Below are 15560 nucleotides of genomic sequence, written 5' to 3'. Positions count from 1 at the left end.
CTGGAGAGCCAGCCAGTGTTCAGACAGAGGGAACAGCTAGTGCTAACGCTGCCGAGGACGAGAAGAGCTGAGGGACTGCGTGGAGGTGGGAGCAGGTGAGGAGAGGGAAAAGAGCTGACACCCTCCAGGAGGCCAGGGCTCTGGTGGGCTGTGGTGAGGAGCATGCGTTATATTCTACACACCGAGGGAAGGCAGTGAAGAACTCTAAGCAGGGTGTGGCATGTTCTGGTGTGTATACTTCAAAGTCCGCTCTGGCTTTGTTTGGAGAGTCAGGTGAAGATGGTCATGCAGAGGAGACATGATGGCGGCTGTGAGGATGGAGTGCAACATCCAGACTTGAGAGATACTTTGGAAATAGAATCTGTAGGGTTTTCAGATGGATTTGATATGGAGTGAGGATGATTCCAGGTCCTAGGATTGAGCGATGGGTAGATGATGGGGCCATTTACCAAGGTAGGGGAGCCTGGAACCAAGCTCAGGCCTTGTTCTTTTGGGAGCCACCCATGAGATCCCAGTAGAAAGATGGGGCAGGCAATTGGGGCTCATCTGAAAGGTGGGGGCTGCCAATGTAATTTCAGGAGCCTCTAGATTGTACTTAATGTCAAGGGATTAGATGAGATCACACAGCCCACAGTCCAGGCAGCGCAACAGCAGGAGATTGTGAGGACCCCATCACTGCACATGTGCAGGTGAGCCTGGCTTATGTCAGTCGTGGCTGCTAGACAGGGGAGGCCCTTTTGAGGGAAGTGGAACAAAATGGCCCCGGAAGTAGTCCCAGGTGGTCTTGGGGCTGCGTGGAAGAGCTGGACATGCTGACTCTGTCTCTTTGTCTAGTTAGAGCTTCCTTCCCAGCGGTACTTCCCCCACTGCCATCTGGCAGGGTCCAGAGACACAGACCCTGGGGCGGAGCTGGAGGGGGCAGCCCCAGGGATGGGGCTGTAATTTCAGCTGAGGGAAAGGCTCCTATGTTTCAGCGCCACCTGGTATGAGGTTCCCCTTTCTGGCACCTCCCCCATGACTATCTCTGCTCACAGCCCCACCCAATCCCCAATGGCAGCTACTCAGCATCTCCTGGAGGAGGGCCAGACCCAGAGAGTAGCTAGCTACTGTGTGCCCACCTGGAAAGGCGTTGAATTAGGTGGCACAGCATCCTGGGGGTGGGGCTGGGGGTAGGGGGTAATTGGAGGGGGTTGCCAAGTTTAATTAGTGGTTGTGAAGCCCTGTAACCTGCATCTGAGACGCCCCCCCCGACTTTTCATCTTCAAAACTTCCCCACCAGCCTGGATGAAAGGGCCAGAGAGAGGCCAGGTATTAATAGTAATTATTAGTTTCACTAATAAAGAGAAGAAACGGGATTATCACCAAGCCCAACTCGTCCGTCCCTCTTTGTCTGCCTCTCCTCTCCTTCCTCCAGCTCTGTCTCCTTTTTCTTTCCTTGTTCCCTCCACCTCCCTCCCTCCTTTTTCTTTTCTCTTTTTGTCCAGGCCTTGCCACTTCCATCTGTCCTTGCTTCAAGGCTTCAGGATCCATCTACCCCTCTGGGTCTTGTCAACTCTCTGTGTTGGGGTGCCAGGGGCACCAGGATATTTGGGGTACACCCCTGTGCTTGTCTAGGCTGTAGAGGGAGGGTGGGAGGTGATGGGGGAGAGAAGGGTGTGTTAGGATGTCTGTGTCTATTCACCCATTTATTCATTCACTGTTTTACAAATAGTTATTGAACACCTACTATGTGCCAAGCACTGGGTTGGGCACTGGCGATTTGGTGCTGAATGGGACAGACATGGGCTCTACACTCAGGAAGATGGACAATAAACAGTAAACTGGCAAGTACATGTGAAGTCACAGATTGTGACGCACATTGGGAAGGACTAAACAGCAGATATGATGGAGAGCTATGTGGGTGGCCACTTTAGGCTGGGGGCATTTGGGCTGAGACCTGAATGATGCGAAAGGCCCGGTTATGAGAAAAGATTGAGAAATGGGCTCTCGGCAGGGAGAACAGCCTTTGCAAAAGCCCTGAGGCAGAAAAGAGCTTGGAATGCCGAGGATATGAAAGGAGGGTAAGGTGGTAGGAGGGGCGAGCTAGAGGGAGAGGGGTGCCACCTCTGTACTCGCATGGGCCCCACGCTTGGTTGAATGCTCTGCCATCACTGTCTTAAAATTCTTAAGGTTTGAACAAGGAATTCTGCATTTTCATTTTGCTCTGGGCCTCATAAATTATGTATTATAGCTGTATGTAGTTGGGGAGGTCAGCAAAAGAAGTGAATGTCTGTGTGTAAAAATATGAGGGCTGCTTGGCTGGTGTTTGGTGAGTGAAGGAAGGAAGGAAGGAAGGAGAGAATCTGCATACATGTGTGAGCTCATCTCTGAGGCTGTCACAGGGCCATGTTGGCCTAGACCAGTGGCTGCTGCTACGTGTATAGGGCTCACACACCAACGTGGCACCCATGTGGCCCAAGGCCTGCAGGGCCTGCTACATTTCCCAGGGCCCGCAACTTGAGGGGATCCCTGCAGCTGTGTGCACCAGGCTTGAAGCAGCTCCATGAAGCGGGTGAGGCCAGGCTCATCTCAGGCCCCACTCTGGGAAACAGGGTGACTCCTCCACCCCAGATAGGGGTGGCCCTATCTTGCTTATAAGACCTGAGACTTTGGAGCCAGGCAGACTTGAGTTTAAATGTGGCTTTGACACTCTGACTACTGGATGCAAATAGCTGGACTTGGGCAGGTGATTTGCTTCTCTGTGCCTCAGTCCTCATCTATAAATGGGGGTCACTGCTGAGAGTCGCTGAGAGGATTAAATAAGGTAATGAGAGGAAAGCTCTTGGCAGAGTCAGAGCTTGGTAAATATTTGCAACAATAATAATAGTTATTATTATATTATCATACAATCTCTGGAGACTTGGATAAACATTTGCTTCAGCCTCTAAATGTCTGCATAATTATGAACAAGTTACTTAATCCTCCTGGGCCTCAGTTTCCTTTTCTGTTAAATTGGGTGATAACCATCTAATCCATCTCTAAGCAGAGTGGTCGGGACAATCTCACACCATCCCTGTGGAGCTTCTTTGTAAACTGATGTGAGTTGTTGACCCTCATCTCCCCCATCTCCGGGCAGGATTTCTCTAAATCTGCCCACACAGAGAGGAAAACACCTTTTGGTTCTTAGCAGAGCATAGAATCCTGTCCCAGGGTTCCCAGCCCTGAGCTGTTGTCCTCACACTGGAAAGTCTGCCTGGGAGTGAACCTCAAGTTCAAGCTCAGTGGTTGCACAAGGAAGAGGAAGGTCCAGAAGTTGGGGCGGGGGTGGGGGAGGATGAGCTGAGGGCTTCCTGCTTCCTTCTGGGCAGGAAACACGCAGAAAGTGGTGAGAATTCGTCTCTGACAAAAGGCCCAAGCGACAGTCTGACAGTCTCGGAGTGGGCAGAGTCCCCACTTTATCTCCCGTGTACACCCCAAAGGTTGATTTGCAAGAGTCTCCAAAACATGTGGGAAGCCCTGAGCAGCAGCAGCAGCAGCCTGGGGAGGGGAGTTGTCCCCACAGGAGCACTGGCTGGAGGAGCCTGGAAGGGAGAACTGAAAGGGCCCTCGGCCACCCTGAGTGAGTGACATGGGCTCTGGGGACAGGACGGCTGCTCCACATCTAGGCATGGCCACCAACCAGCAATGTGACGACAGGGCTACTTAGCCTTTCTGTGCCTCAGTTTCCTCATCTGGAACACAGGGTAATAGTCACACCTTCAAATGTTGCTGGGAGAACTAAGTCCTCTAAGGTTTTTAGCAAAGCCTGGCCACACAGTGAGTGCCTTAGAAAAGTTAGTTATTTCTGAAGCTGACACTGAATAATATTGTATGTCAACTATAATTATATATACATACATACAGTCACGGGACGTGGAGTAGAGTGTGGGAATGGAGTCAATGGAATCGTAATAGGTAAGCATGATATCGGGGGTGGGAGGGCAGTAGATGGGGGAGGGGGATGTTTCTGTGTGAAGGGTGAAGAGGATAACTATTGCATTGTTCTGTACACCTGAAACTAACAATAAATATATATATATATAAAAGAAAAGTTCGTTATTATTATATCATTTTAAAAAATGAGGCCACCCAGCAAGTTGTGACAGAGCTTGTCAGATCTTCTGATAGACTAGTTCAAAGCCTTCCCCTATAGTTTGCTGTATTTTGGACTGGCAATAATCATTCATTCATTTGTTTATTGAATAAATATTTATGGACCATATTTATGGCAGCAAAGGGTGGCAGCTGTGGAGGAGGGGTGGGGGGAGAGGTTGGCGCAGACCTGATTGGTTCCTGGAGGTGCATTTGAGCAAGAACTAACATTTATTCAGCACTAACTATGGGCTTAGCTTGTGCACACTCAGACTCCCACTACTCTGGGGGTGGGTATTAGCCAGTTAACAGAGGAAGGAGCCCCGGTGACATCACAGACACAAGATCACACAGCTGCCAAGTAGCAGCCCTGGGACTCGAACCCAGGCCCACCTCACTCTTAAGTTTGTGCTTTTCCAAATCTAGATTCCAGGTCTACCTTTTTGCTGCCCACTCCCTACACCTCCCCCGCAGCTTTGGCAGAGCCAGATCCTAGATGCCAAAGATCAGGCTGTTTTCTGTTGCCCTCTATAGCAGGATCTTGGTCATTTCCTCCCTGATTCTCCTGATCATGGGGAATGGCCTTGGGGCTTTCCCTGGAGGGGAAACCCAGCCTGGAAACAGCCCAGCTTGGAAAATGTGGCTGCAGTTGACTCCTGATGTTTGTCTTCTCGGCTGCAGAGCATCTGGGTGCCTGGTAGCAGATCAAGGTGGAGGGCTCCCTGGATGGGTGCTGACCCAGGGGCCTCCCTCTGGCTCTGTACCCTGAGTCTGGTCATAGCCCCACTTTGGGCCTCAGTCTCCCCACCTGAAGCAAGTGGAACAGTGACAAAGCTCCAGTCCCTGCCCTGTGCATGGCATTTGGGCTGGGAGTTTACGTGCTGATGGCGAGTCTTCCTGCCCACCTTTCCTCTTGGGTTCTTGTGAGGATAAAATGGGCCTGTGGCTACAAAAAGGCTTTGAAATGGAAGAGAGAGCTGGATAACAGAGCAGATACAGAGGCTGGTCATTGTTGACTGGGATTTTCCTCACCCAGCTCCAGCGTCTGCCTCACCCAGACTCCTGCCTGAGCCTAAGCCCCTATTTCCTAGACCCGCTGTAGGTCCTGTGGGCCTGGGGGAAAGAGTGAACTTGGGGCAAGAGCAAGTCTGGGGCAAGGTTGGAACCAGGAGATCTCTGGGCCTGGCGTGAGCAGGCCCAAGAAGTCACCTGGATACACCACCTGTGGGGCCTTCCCACAGCCTCCCTGACATCCTGCCATGCGGAGTTGCACCTTGGCTTTGCCCAGACTGAGACAGGAGAGGGAGTTCGGAGGCAGAAAGAGGAAAACCCATGGCTAACCAGCAGGCATTCTTCTGGCTGAGCACAACACTTGCATTGTGCCTTGCTTAGGAAACCCCTCCTGCTCTCGTGCCTCAGTTTCCCCATCTGCACCATTCAAGGCATACACCACATGACCTCAGAGAGCCTTTCGGGCTCTCCCAGCCCCAAACAGTGGGTCTCTGACATCTGCCCTCCTCGGGCATGACTTCTGCCCTCCAGGCCGCAGCCGCCTTGAACAAGTGGAAACCAGTTCCGCCCTCAGGGGATTCCATCTGGGGTTTTAACCACACTCCCCAGCTCCATCTGCTACAACTGCCCCCAGAGGCTCTCCAGAACAGGAGGGAGGCAGGGGCACACTCCCCACCGCCACCCAGGAGGACTCCAAGGCAGAAGTCTCACTGCCAGCCCTGTGCGCATGGATGGACAGATTATGAGCCAGAGAGATGGTGGGCGAGACAGCTCCACGTGGAGAGGCCAGCACCCTGGGCACGTGGGCACACCTACCTCTGCTTCCACCAGCTGGGCCCAATGGCGGGAGCAGCAGAGGGGAGGGCTCCTGGCTCCCTCGCCCCCCAGGGCCTCGGCAGGGACCTGGATTTCTCTCCACCCACACAAAAAATCCTGTGATGGGGGAAGCCTTATCCATGAGCAGACTTGGGGAAACATTTTAATCTGGTGGAATCACAGATGTAGCATTACAGAACCTTAGTATGCTGCAGAATTCTAGAATCTCAGAGGCACACCATGCACAAATTTCAGAGAAGTGAGTCATACATTTTAGGTTTCTGAGCTGTGCGGTCCCACACTGTAGCCACGAACCACATGTGGCTATCGGGCCCTTGCGATGGGACTCATCTGAATCGGGATGTGCTGTAAGAGTCAAACACATAGCAGACTTTGAAGCCTAAGCACAAAGAATTTAAAACATCTCATTAATAATTTCCTCATATCAATCACATGCAGACATGATAGTATCTGGGGGGTATATTTGGGTTATTACAATTAATTTCACCTGTTTTCTTTTTACTCTTTTAAACATGTCTACTAGAAAATGTAAAATTGTGTGTGTGGCGTTTCAGAACTTTAAAGCAACAGAATTTTAGAACCAGACTTCCAGATCTTTCCGTCAATGACTTTGAAGCTTAGACAGTCCCTCTCAGAACCTGGAAGAATCGGAGGAGTCCTGGTCCTTCTCCCACTGAACGCAAGGGCCCTCCAGCCCACCCTGACCGGTGCTGACCAGCCTCTGCCTCCCCCGTCCCTGCTCCTGGCTGTCATCCGGTAAAGAACAAACTGTGCCCACGTCTGCTGGGCTTTCTGAATGGTTTCCCCCTCGTCAGGTGGGATCTGTTTCCTGCACCTTCTTCCACCCTCATGGTTGGTTCCCAGAGCACCTTCCAAGGCCTCAGAGAAGAAGTCTGGATCCTCTGCCCCGTGAAAGATGGGGAGCCTGGGTCTTGCCCGCCTCTCCCCCTCACCTCAGGCTGCTGGCCTGTAGGCTGAGGGCCTAGCCTGAAACCTTTTCTTACAGGTGGGCTTCAGGGACGCTCAGATCCACATGACCCTCTCCGCTTCCCCATCCCTCAGCAGAACTGTCCCTGGGACCCCCAAAATGGAGTGGAGGTCCTCTCCCAATTTGTAAATTACCCTGTTTGTCTATCTGGGTAACTGGCCTGCACCCCATGGCCTCTAGGTCCTGCCCTGTTTCCAGCTCCAGGGAGATGTGTGATGGGTGACTACAGTTGCTAGGATATGGGGTGGCACAGGAATCTGGAGGTTGATTTAAGGTGTCCCATATCTGCCTGGAAAATGTTTTTTTCAATTTCAAGAGACTCTGGGGAGGAAGAAGGAAGAGGCTTTCTTACCAACAAAGTCAGGAATTCCAAGGCGGTACCAAGTGGCAATGACTCACTCAGAGGGCCCCAGCAACTTAGAGGAAGAAGACCAGAGGTCAGTCAGAGAAGGCTTCCTGGAGGAGGTGGGACTGGAGCTGGGACTTGAAGGAAATGGGGGAGGAGGTTAGACTTGTGAAGAGGTGGAGGTGAGGGCATTCTGGGCAGAGGGGATGCTGGGCATACATGGCACATACCCAGGCCTTGAGGGTCCCAGGCTGCCTGGAGTAGAGGGGTCAGAGGGTGGCAGGGCTGTGCGGGTGGGTCAGCTGGCTGAGGCTAGCCTGGGAGTTAGCCTCTGAAGTGCGCGCACACACGCGCACTTGTGTGTCTGTGTGTGTGTGCGCATGCACCATAGAGAGAAGGGGAACCCTAAGGAGCTACAGAGAAATGTCAGATAAAATAACAGTAACAACATAGCTATGCTAAGTGGCTTCCTCATATCTCATTTAATCTTCTCAACAACCCTTCCAGGTAAGTACTATTATCCCCATTCTACAAATAAACAATTGAAGCCAAGTTAAGTGACAATAAGCGAGGGCTGACCTTAGTTAGATTCCAACACGGGACAGTCTGGCCCCAAAGCTCTTCAACACTGGATGGAGGGAGGTGCGGGGGGGCGGGAGCGATGTTTGCAGTGTACGAGTGAGTGAGTGCAACTGTGTGGGGGTGGGGGGTGGGGAAGATCCTTCCCATTTCCCTCACCAACCCCAACTCCACCTCAATACAGACCCAACCGAAACAGGTGGGTGTGAAGAGGACCTTGGAATGATAAGAATTTCCGTGCCTGTTGGAGCAGAGAGCCCCAGACAAGGGTCTGACCACTAGGCCAGTCCAGAGTCAACTTCCCGCTGCAGTCAACACTGTTCGCTTTCCCTCCCCCATGCTGGCACATCTCCAAGGGCCCAGGAATGATATTTAGACTTGACCCTGGTAGTTCGTGCCTTGCTGGTGCCACCACCTTCTCAGCTTCTGGTGCACACACACAGCTGGGCAGTGGGGAAGGGTGACAGGCAAGTCATTCAAGGCCTCCCCAGGTCATCCTAGCTCAGCTATGTCACTGGTGATGGGGGCAGGCCCCTGCTCCTCCCTGGGCCTTGGTTTCTCCATTTCTATAGGGAGGTGGGTTGAATTTTTTTCAGCAATTATAAACTAAGATGCAAGGGGGCCCAGGAGAATAATGCCAATGAACAAAGCATGCTGGGCGTGGTGTGTGGAGTGGTGGGAGGGAGGAAAACTGGACAGCAAACCCCCAGACCAGATGACTTGACCATCCTTCCCTGTTTCACTTGGTGGGGGGTCTTTCTGGACCTCTGCTGTGGGGGTACCAGGACTCTGAGCCTCAGTTTCTTTAAGTAGAAAGTGGGAGTTGTAATGCCTAACCCCCTACCCCACGGGAGTGGTGAGAATGAACTAGAATAATTGATGGGAATCTTGTGGAGAAATCCCACCCCATTTTTTTTATTTGAGCGCCCTTAAAAGTGATCAAGTGAAGAGAACTGAAGAATAAGGAGGTTAGATGGTGGAGGAGCGGAGGAGAAATGGCCTGGGGGTGAGGCCAAGGTCTGGACAGAGTCCCTCTGAGTAGCAGCTGAGAGGTTTGGGAAAGTTCGTCCAGCTGCGGCCCTTGGCACCTGCCACCCTGATTGTCAGGTCTGAACTCCGCCACACCCTGCCCTGCCTTCAGAGGACTTTGAGCTGATAGTTGTCACGTCATTTAGAGACCACACGTGCCTGTGAGTGTTTTTCTTTGTCAGGTTGTAATTGGTGCATCACAATGAACATCGTAAAAAGGGAAATGAACCAATTTACATTTGTTTGCAAAAGCCATTCTCTTCTCTGTGTGAGGCGTCTGAAGATCTCTCACCCCCCACCTCTGTTCTCTAGGTCAAGTTGAACCCTTCAGGGACTTGGAAGAGTGTGGGCAGGTAGTCTGAAACTGTTTAGCACAGTTTGGCTCTTTTGCAAGCTGAGGGGATCTCCCATAGGTTGGCTGAACCTCCATTTCCTCATCTTTAAAACGGGAGTGAAAAATCTACACTGTGACTACCTCTCAGTACTTTTGTGGTTTAAAGAATGGGGAAATGCTTTATAAAAAACCCCCCAAAAAACAGGAAAAGTGCTGCACATGAAAGGGGTTGTGCTAGCTGAGTCTTTGGCCCATGGCAGCTCCTGGGAGTAAGGGATGGCCTGGGGAAGGTGTGACACACATCCTCAGATTCTGCCTGAAACAGGAAACCTGGCCCCAGAGATGGGACTGCTTTGGAAACCTGCTGCAAGTTGGTTGCTCTTCGAACAGCAGCAGCATCGATCACAGTGGATGCACAAGAGGGAAGGGTGGGAAGGGAACCCCGTGGACACAAAGGGAGGAGGCACAGACACAAGTGGTCTTGCACAGTTTGGTGTCTCGTGGCCCCTCAGTGGCCCCTGGGCACCGGGACAAAACTTAGTCTTTTAGTTGTGTGGACCTGGATTTGGAACCTCCTCTGCCACTCTTGTCTGGGTGACCTGGGGGAAGTTGCTTCACATCTCTGAGCTTCATGCTCTCTGGAGTTGCTGAGTAACAAACAGAAAGCTGGTGCCATGCACCAGAGTAAGTACTCAGTTGCTATTAACTGCTCCTATCTCCCATCTCAGACAGTCTTGGCCTGGTTTCCAGAACATTTTATATACATTGTCCACTAGAAGCATTGATAACCTGCCCATTTCACAGATTTTCTCTTTTATTTGTTTAACAGATATCAAGTTCTGCCAGGAAGCAAATAGCCCCATCCTTGAAGGATTTGCTCTGGGGGAGGGAGGGAGGGAGAAGGAGAGGGAGAGAGAGAGAGAGAGAGAGAGAGAGAGAGAGAGAGAGAGAGAGAGAGAGAGAGAGAGAGAGAGAGAGAGAGAGAGAGAGAGAGAGAGAGAGAGAGAGAGAGAGAGAGAGAGAGAGAGAGAGAGAAATAGAGGAAACTGTTACACTATGTGGTCAATGCTGTAATTATGGTGACCATGTTCTCCAAACCACAAGTCAGATCACGTGGTCTCACAGAGGCTATTTTCTGCCTCCACTGAAGTCCAACATGAAATCACATGTAGTTACACATTCATTGAATCACCTTTTACTTTTTTAAAGAAGCAAATGACATGAAATTTGGATTGTTCTTGACAAATCCCACTGTAGTCCCAGAAAATCACTAGAGCCATGACTGGGGCCCATGTGGAGCCCTGGCAGGAGCAGGGAGACTTCCTGGAGGAGGTGCTGCTTAAGTGAGGCCTTGAAGGCTGAAGGAGGTCTCCAAGCAGAGAAAGAGTGGGTGGCCTGAATGCCCTTGGGACAGGACCTACCCTGCCTGCTATAAAGACATCCCTGCTGGGAACTGGGGATGATGGCTAAAATAGGCAGCAGTGTCTGTTTTTAGTTCCTTTTCAAGTTTATTGTTCCAAAGACTTAAAAAACAAAATTGTTACAGGCCAGTATAACAACGCTGTTACACTGCATTGTATCCTCTGATGCATTTACATGTCTGTCTCTATAGTAGACAGTCCTGGAGGATAGGCGCTACAACTGTCTTGTTCATCTCTGTTTCCCTCTACTTCCCCCCACCACAGAAGGGTGTGAGGAAGACTGTATAGGAGAGGTACTCATCAACGTCAAATGAATAAATGAATGAAGCACCATTGTTGGGCATTTTGTAGTGAAGACAGCGTCCTCTGTTTTGTGATGAATCTATTGACTTTTTCATCTGTTTAGTCAGCCAATATGTATGGGTTGCCTACCCTGTGCCTGGCACTGTGAGTGGCACTGAGACAAATGGTGGTCCTGCCCACACAGAGCTTACACTCTAGAGAGAGACAGGCACCCTACAAGTTACTACACAGGTGATGAAGAGGCAGATGTGACATGTAGACCAGGAAGCGTGGTCTGGATTAGGGGTGGAAAGAAAACCCCAAGAGGAAATGAAATTTAACTTGACATCCAAAGGATCATAATTAATCATTTAGCTAACATTTATATAGTGCTTATTGTGTGACAGATACTACACTAAGGGCTTTACATATTTAACTTATTTAATTCTCACAACAGCCTTATGAAGTGCATACTATCATTGTCCCCACTTTAGAGATGAAGAAACGGAGCACAGAAAGGTTGAAAAACTGGCCCAAGGCCACACAGCTTATATGGCAGAGCCAGCATTTAAACTCGGGCAGTCTGGATCAAGTCCATACTCTTACCGAGGAATTAGCCAGGTAAAGAGGAAGGTGAGGTATACCATTCAGGACAAGAGATGAGGCTGGAAAATAAAATGGGGAATTTATCCTGAGAGCAGTAGGAAGCCATTGGTGGAAATGGACATGATGAGGTTGCATTAAAAGGGGCAAAGTGGGAGACAGAGTGAGGGTAGTTAAGGGGCCATCAAGACAAGATATTAAGACAAGATGGTAGCTTGGACTAAGGTGATAATCATGAAGACCAATTGAGGTTGGGTTAGAGAAAAAAACTGGAGGCAGAACCAATGGGACTGACTCATAGATGGGATTTGTGGACAAGGGACTGGTGTTAGATTTCTGGACTGGACATGTGAATTGGGCCAACAGGAAGAAGGGGAGAAGCAGGTTTGGGTAGAAGATAATGAGTTCAGCCTTTGACTTGTGGAGCTGGATAAAGGTGCCCTAGAGACAGCTAAGGGAAGTGTCAAGTGGGCAGCGGGGGAGCCGTCTGGGGAAGAGGAGGGGGTCCGGGCAGGGAAAGCTGTCAGCACAAAGAAGGTCCCTAAAGCTAGGAGATGTGGGTGAGTCCTGAGGGAATAGAGAAAGGGGACATCACAACAGCCTTCTCAGAACCTCCTGGGGAGGCCAATTCCCTGGGTGGGGCCTGGGCCTTGCCTCCTTAGAGGCTTTCTGGGTAAGAGTGAGCTGGAGGGCTTTGGGTCCAGCTTGGTGAACTGCTAGCAACTCCGAAGACTTAAAAAGAATAGGAAGAGTCGCTAGAGACAAGTTACCCTAGCTCACAGGTGCCTCCCAAATGTGGTGGATCTGCAGATCCACTGGCAAAATACAGCCTCTCACTCAGCTTAGGTGGCCTCCCTTCCCCGCCTTCCCCTGCTTACAGTCTTCTTACTCTACCAGGCCCTCAGATAATGTCCAATCCGTGGAGCCGCTCACACAAGGTCACCCATCATCTGCTCCTAACCCTCCACTCCAGTTTTCTTGCTCATTCTTTCCTTCCTGCTTCCTTCACTCTTCTCCCCCTTCCCCTGCCTCCTGCCCATGTCACACTCAGCTTTTTCTGTGTGGCCTTTGCACAGATTGTCCCTTGTGCTGAGAACGACCATCACCCCACCCTGATCCCACCCATTCCTCTTGATCCTCCCCCCAAAACGCCCTCATTCTGTGGGCCATAGCACTTGCTCTTGGCGTCCCCAGTAGGCCTTCAGCTCTGCTAGCCTCTGGACACAGGGAGGGACATACACATCATCTCCAAACCCATGTCTCTTTCAACTTTGCATCTCCTTACCAGGAGCACAGTGCCTGGCACAGAGAAGATGCCCACAGGGCTTCATGTGGATGGAAATGGTTTTCTAAAGTAGAGATTTAAATGAGTAAGATTCTAAGGGCTTGTTTAACCTGCCCAAGACCCAGACCATCTTCAAGGACCTGAAGACCACAGGAACATAGATTACAAAGTAGAATTTGCTGGTGGGTGCTGATTTCCCTGGCCACCATGGTGGGGGTGGCTGGAGTATGTACTAGTAAGTCACAAGCCTATATTTGAACATGGCTTGAAGCTTAGGCTTTGTGGCCACCGTTAAGCTTGGTCTTGTCTGACTACACGCTATCCAAAGCTGTCACATGGACATGTCTGAGAGTCAGAAGCCTGGTCCCATCTCCCAGCAACTTGCCTCCCCCACCCTCAGAGGAGTAGGCCAGCTGAACACCCCTTCCCAGCCCCAGCACAAGTTTACCCTTTGAGGGAAGCAGGATGGGTCTATCTTACTCTCATGGTCAAGCTTGTCTTCTGTACCTCCCTTTGCTTTGCTCTGGTTGCTCATATATTTTTGCTTTGCTCCTACAGTTAGATAATCTCGAGCCTCTGGAGGTCCTTAGGAAATCACCAATGCACTATTTTCCAGATTTGCCCCAGCCTCACCCCAGGCCCAGGGAACCAGCATCTCCAGGGGAGGGGCCTGATGATTTGCATAATTGCAAGCTCTTTAGAGCTCACTAATCAAATCCACACACCCCACCCCCTTCACAGGCTGGCTCATGGATGGCAAAGGGCCCTGGCTTGGAGCAGTCAGATCTGACTGCAGGCTGGGGCTCTCAGCTATGTGTGACACTCCCAGGAACCATCTCATCTCTCTGGGCTTCCTCTCCATCTGTTTGAGGAGGACGGGCACTATAATCTTGCCTAACTTGCAGGGTCGTTTAGATTGTTGAAATAACACTGGAGGTGAGAAACTGAGGCTCGGTGGGAGAAAAGCTTTTCGAAGGTCATCCACTTCATTTTGCCTATTATGTGCCAGGCCCTGGGGATTCAGCTGGGAACAACTTGTTGGGGGCAGATGACATTCTAGTACACAATGAAACCAGTAAGTGAACCAGATAATCACGATAAAGAAAATAAAGGGTTTTTCGAGAGTCAAGGCAAAGGTGGGGAGGAGATGGCCCCTGGAAGGCCTGTCCAGGACAGGTCATTCCAGCAGAGACCTGGATGTTGGGGAGCCGTTCGACGAGGCCCTGGAGGGTTGTCATAAGCCCAGTGGTGGCTGAGCCAGGAGGCCCCCTGGACCGGGCCAGGGCGCTCCCAGAGCCCTTGGAGGCGCTGCGGGCGCGGGTCTTTGTCTCCCTGGCTCTCTCCACAGCCTCTCCGACCCCCAGCGCTGTTCCCTCTTTGACCCCGAATAACTTGTTGGTCCCCCTCCCTCCCCCGCTTTGTTTCCCAGGGTCAACGCCTCCGGGACGCCAGGCAGTCGCCCCGCGCCCTAGTCGGTCCTGCATCTGACACCCCTTCTGGCCCCCGCCCCCTACCCGCTCAGAGACCGGGGTCAAAGGCAGCTCGCGTCACGTGGTCGCGGAGCAGCACCGAATCGGCCGGGAGAGCCGAGGGAGAATCCGGGTGGAAGCCGAGAAATCCAACCCCGATAGCAGCTCGGGGTCCCGCCCCGGCCCCCGCCCCGGGGCGCTCGCCTCACTCCGGACTGCCGCCCCGGCCTCCGGAGCCGATCTCCGGCTGGCACCCACGCTTCATCACGGGATCCAGCCTTGCTCCCACGGCCGCAATTCAGGGAGGTAGGCGCCCGGACCAGAAGGGGTCAGGGGAGATGGGTTGGGGGAACCCTCCGTGCGGGGATTCACCCCTTTGTGCTCCGCGGGCCCGCGGGGTGCGAGGCAGCGCGCCCCAACTTCCAGGCTTCAGGGAGACCCCTGCCCCGCGGCCGCGGGAGGAGGGGGAGGCTGCGAGCTGCCCCAGCGCAGTGCCGGGGGCCGGGACTGGGGGCTGGGCACCGGGAGGGAGGGGATGGGGGTGGAGAGCAAGCCGGAGGCGGAGCGGGCGGCGGCGGTGGCGGTGGCGCGGCGCGGGGGTGGGAGCGGCGGGTGGCGACCGCGAAAGGGTTAACCCGGGTCCCGGCCGGAGCCCGGCGGCGCGCGCACAGCCAGGGGACCCAGGCGTCCGGCGGCTTGCTGGGAGCGCCCCCTCCCCTGCGTAGCGCCCCATCCGTGGCAGGTAAGAGGCTGGGAGGGCCGGGGCCAGCCAGTCCCCTGTCGCCGAGCCGGCGGGGCCCGAGCCCGGCGTGCAGGCCGCGCGTGGCCCAAGCGGCCGCCGGCGCAAGTTTGGTGCGGGCGGGCGCCGGGCGGGCGCGTAGAGTCTGCCGGGCCCCGCGCTCGGAGTGGGAGGACAAAGGGGTGGGGGGCCGCGCGGGGGCCGGGGGCAGGCCGGGGTGCGGGCGAGGGCAGCGCGGCAGCTGTAGGTCACGGATAATGTCACTCACGAGGAATGCCCCCTCCCCCTCCCCTACTCCCGAACAGGGGAAACTTTTGTCTGGTGAGGGAGGGGGTTAGAGGCCGGTCCCCGCTTCGGGAAGGGTAAGGCAGCCAGACCGGTTTTCTCCCGGCTGTGAGAGGCCTGGCCTATAGCTGCCTCCTCCCTCAGGTTCTCAGGAGCCAGAAGCCCCCGCTTTGAACGCTGCCCTTTAACACCCTGGGACGGGGTGAGGAGGGGGCCCCCCATGGGCTCGTGGGTGTGGGACA

The 15560-nt window shown here is 53.0% G+C and overlaps 1 protein-coding gene across 5 annotated transcripts in view; it reads left to right on the top strand.

The window, feature by feature from the left end:
- The first annotated feature begins 14361 nt into the window (after window positions 1-14361).
- NDST1 (N-deacetylase and N-sulfotransferase 1) overlaps window positions 14362-15560 on the top strand; it is a 58440-nt gene continuing 57241 nt past the window's right edge. For 2 of the 5 annotated variants that reach the window (XM_019633026.1, XM_019633025.1), the window contains exon 1: window positions 14366-14600. The gene's annotated coding sequence lies outside the window, so the exon portion shown is untranslated. Of the gene's footprint in view, window positions 14601-14906; window positions 15037-15560 lie in introns of those variants that run through there. The other 3 variants (XM_019633029.1, XM_019633028.1, XM_019633027.1) reach the window with 3 other exon arrangements.

This window comes from Hipposideros armiger, unplaced genomic scaffold, assembly GCF_001890085.2.
Source record: "Hipposideros armiger isolate ML-2016 unplaced genomic scaffold, ASM189008v1 scaffold_1225, whole genome shotgun sequence".
NCBI classification, from domain to species: Eukaryota; Metazoa; Chordata; class Mammalia; order Chiroptera; family Hipposideridae; genus Hipposideros; species Hipposideros armiger.
The sequence above is the reverse complement of the archived record's forward strand: the minus strand, read 5'-3'. Positions and strand labels throughout refer to the sequence as shown.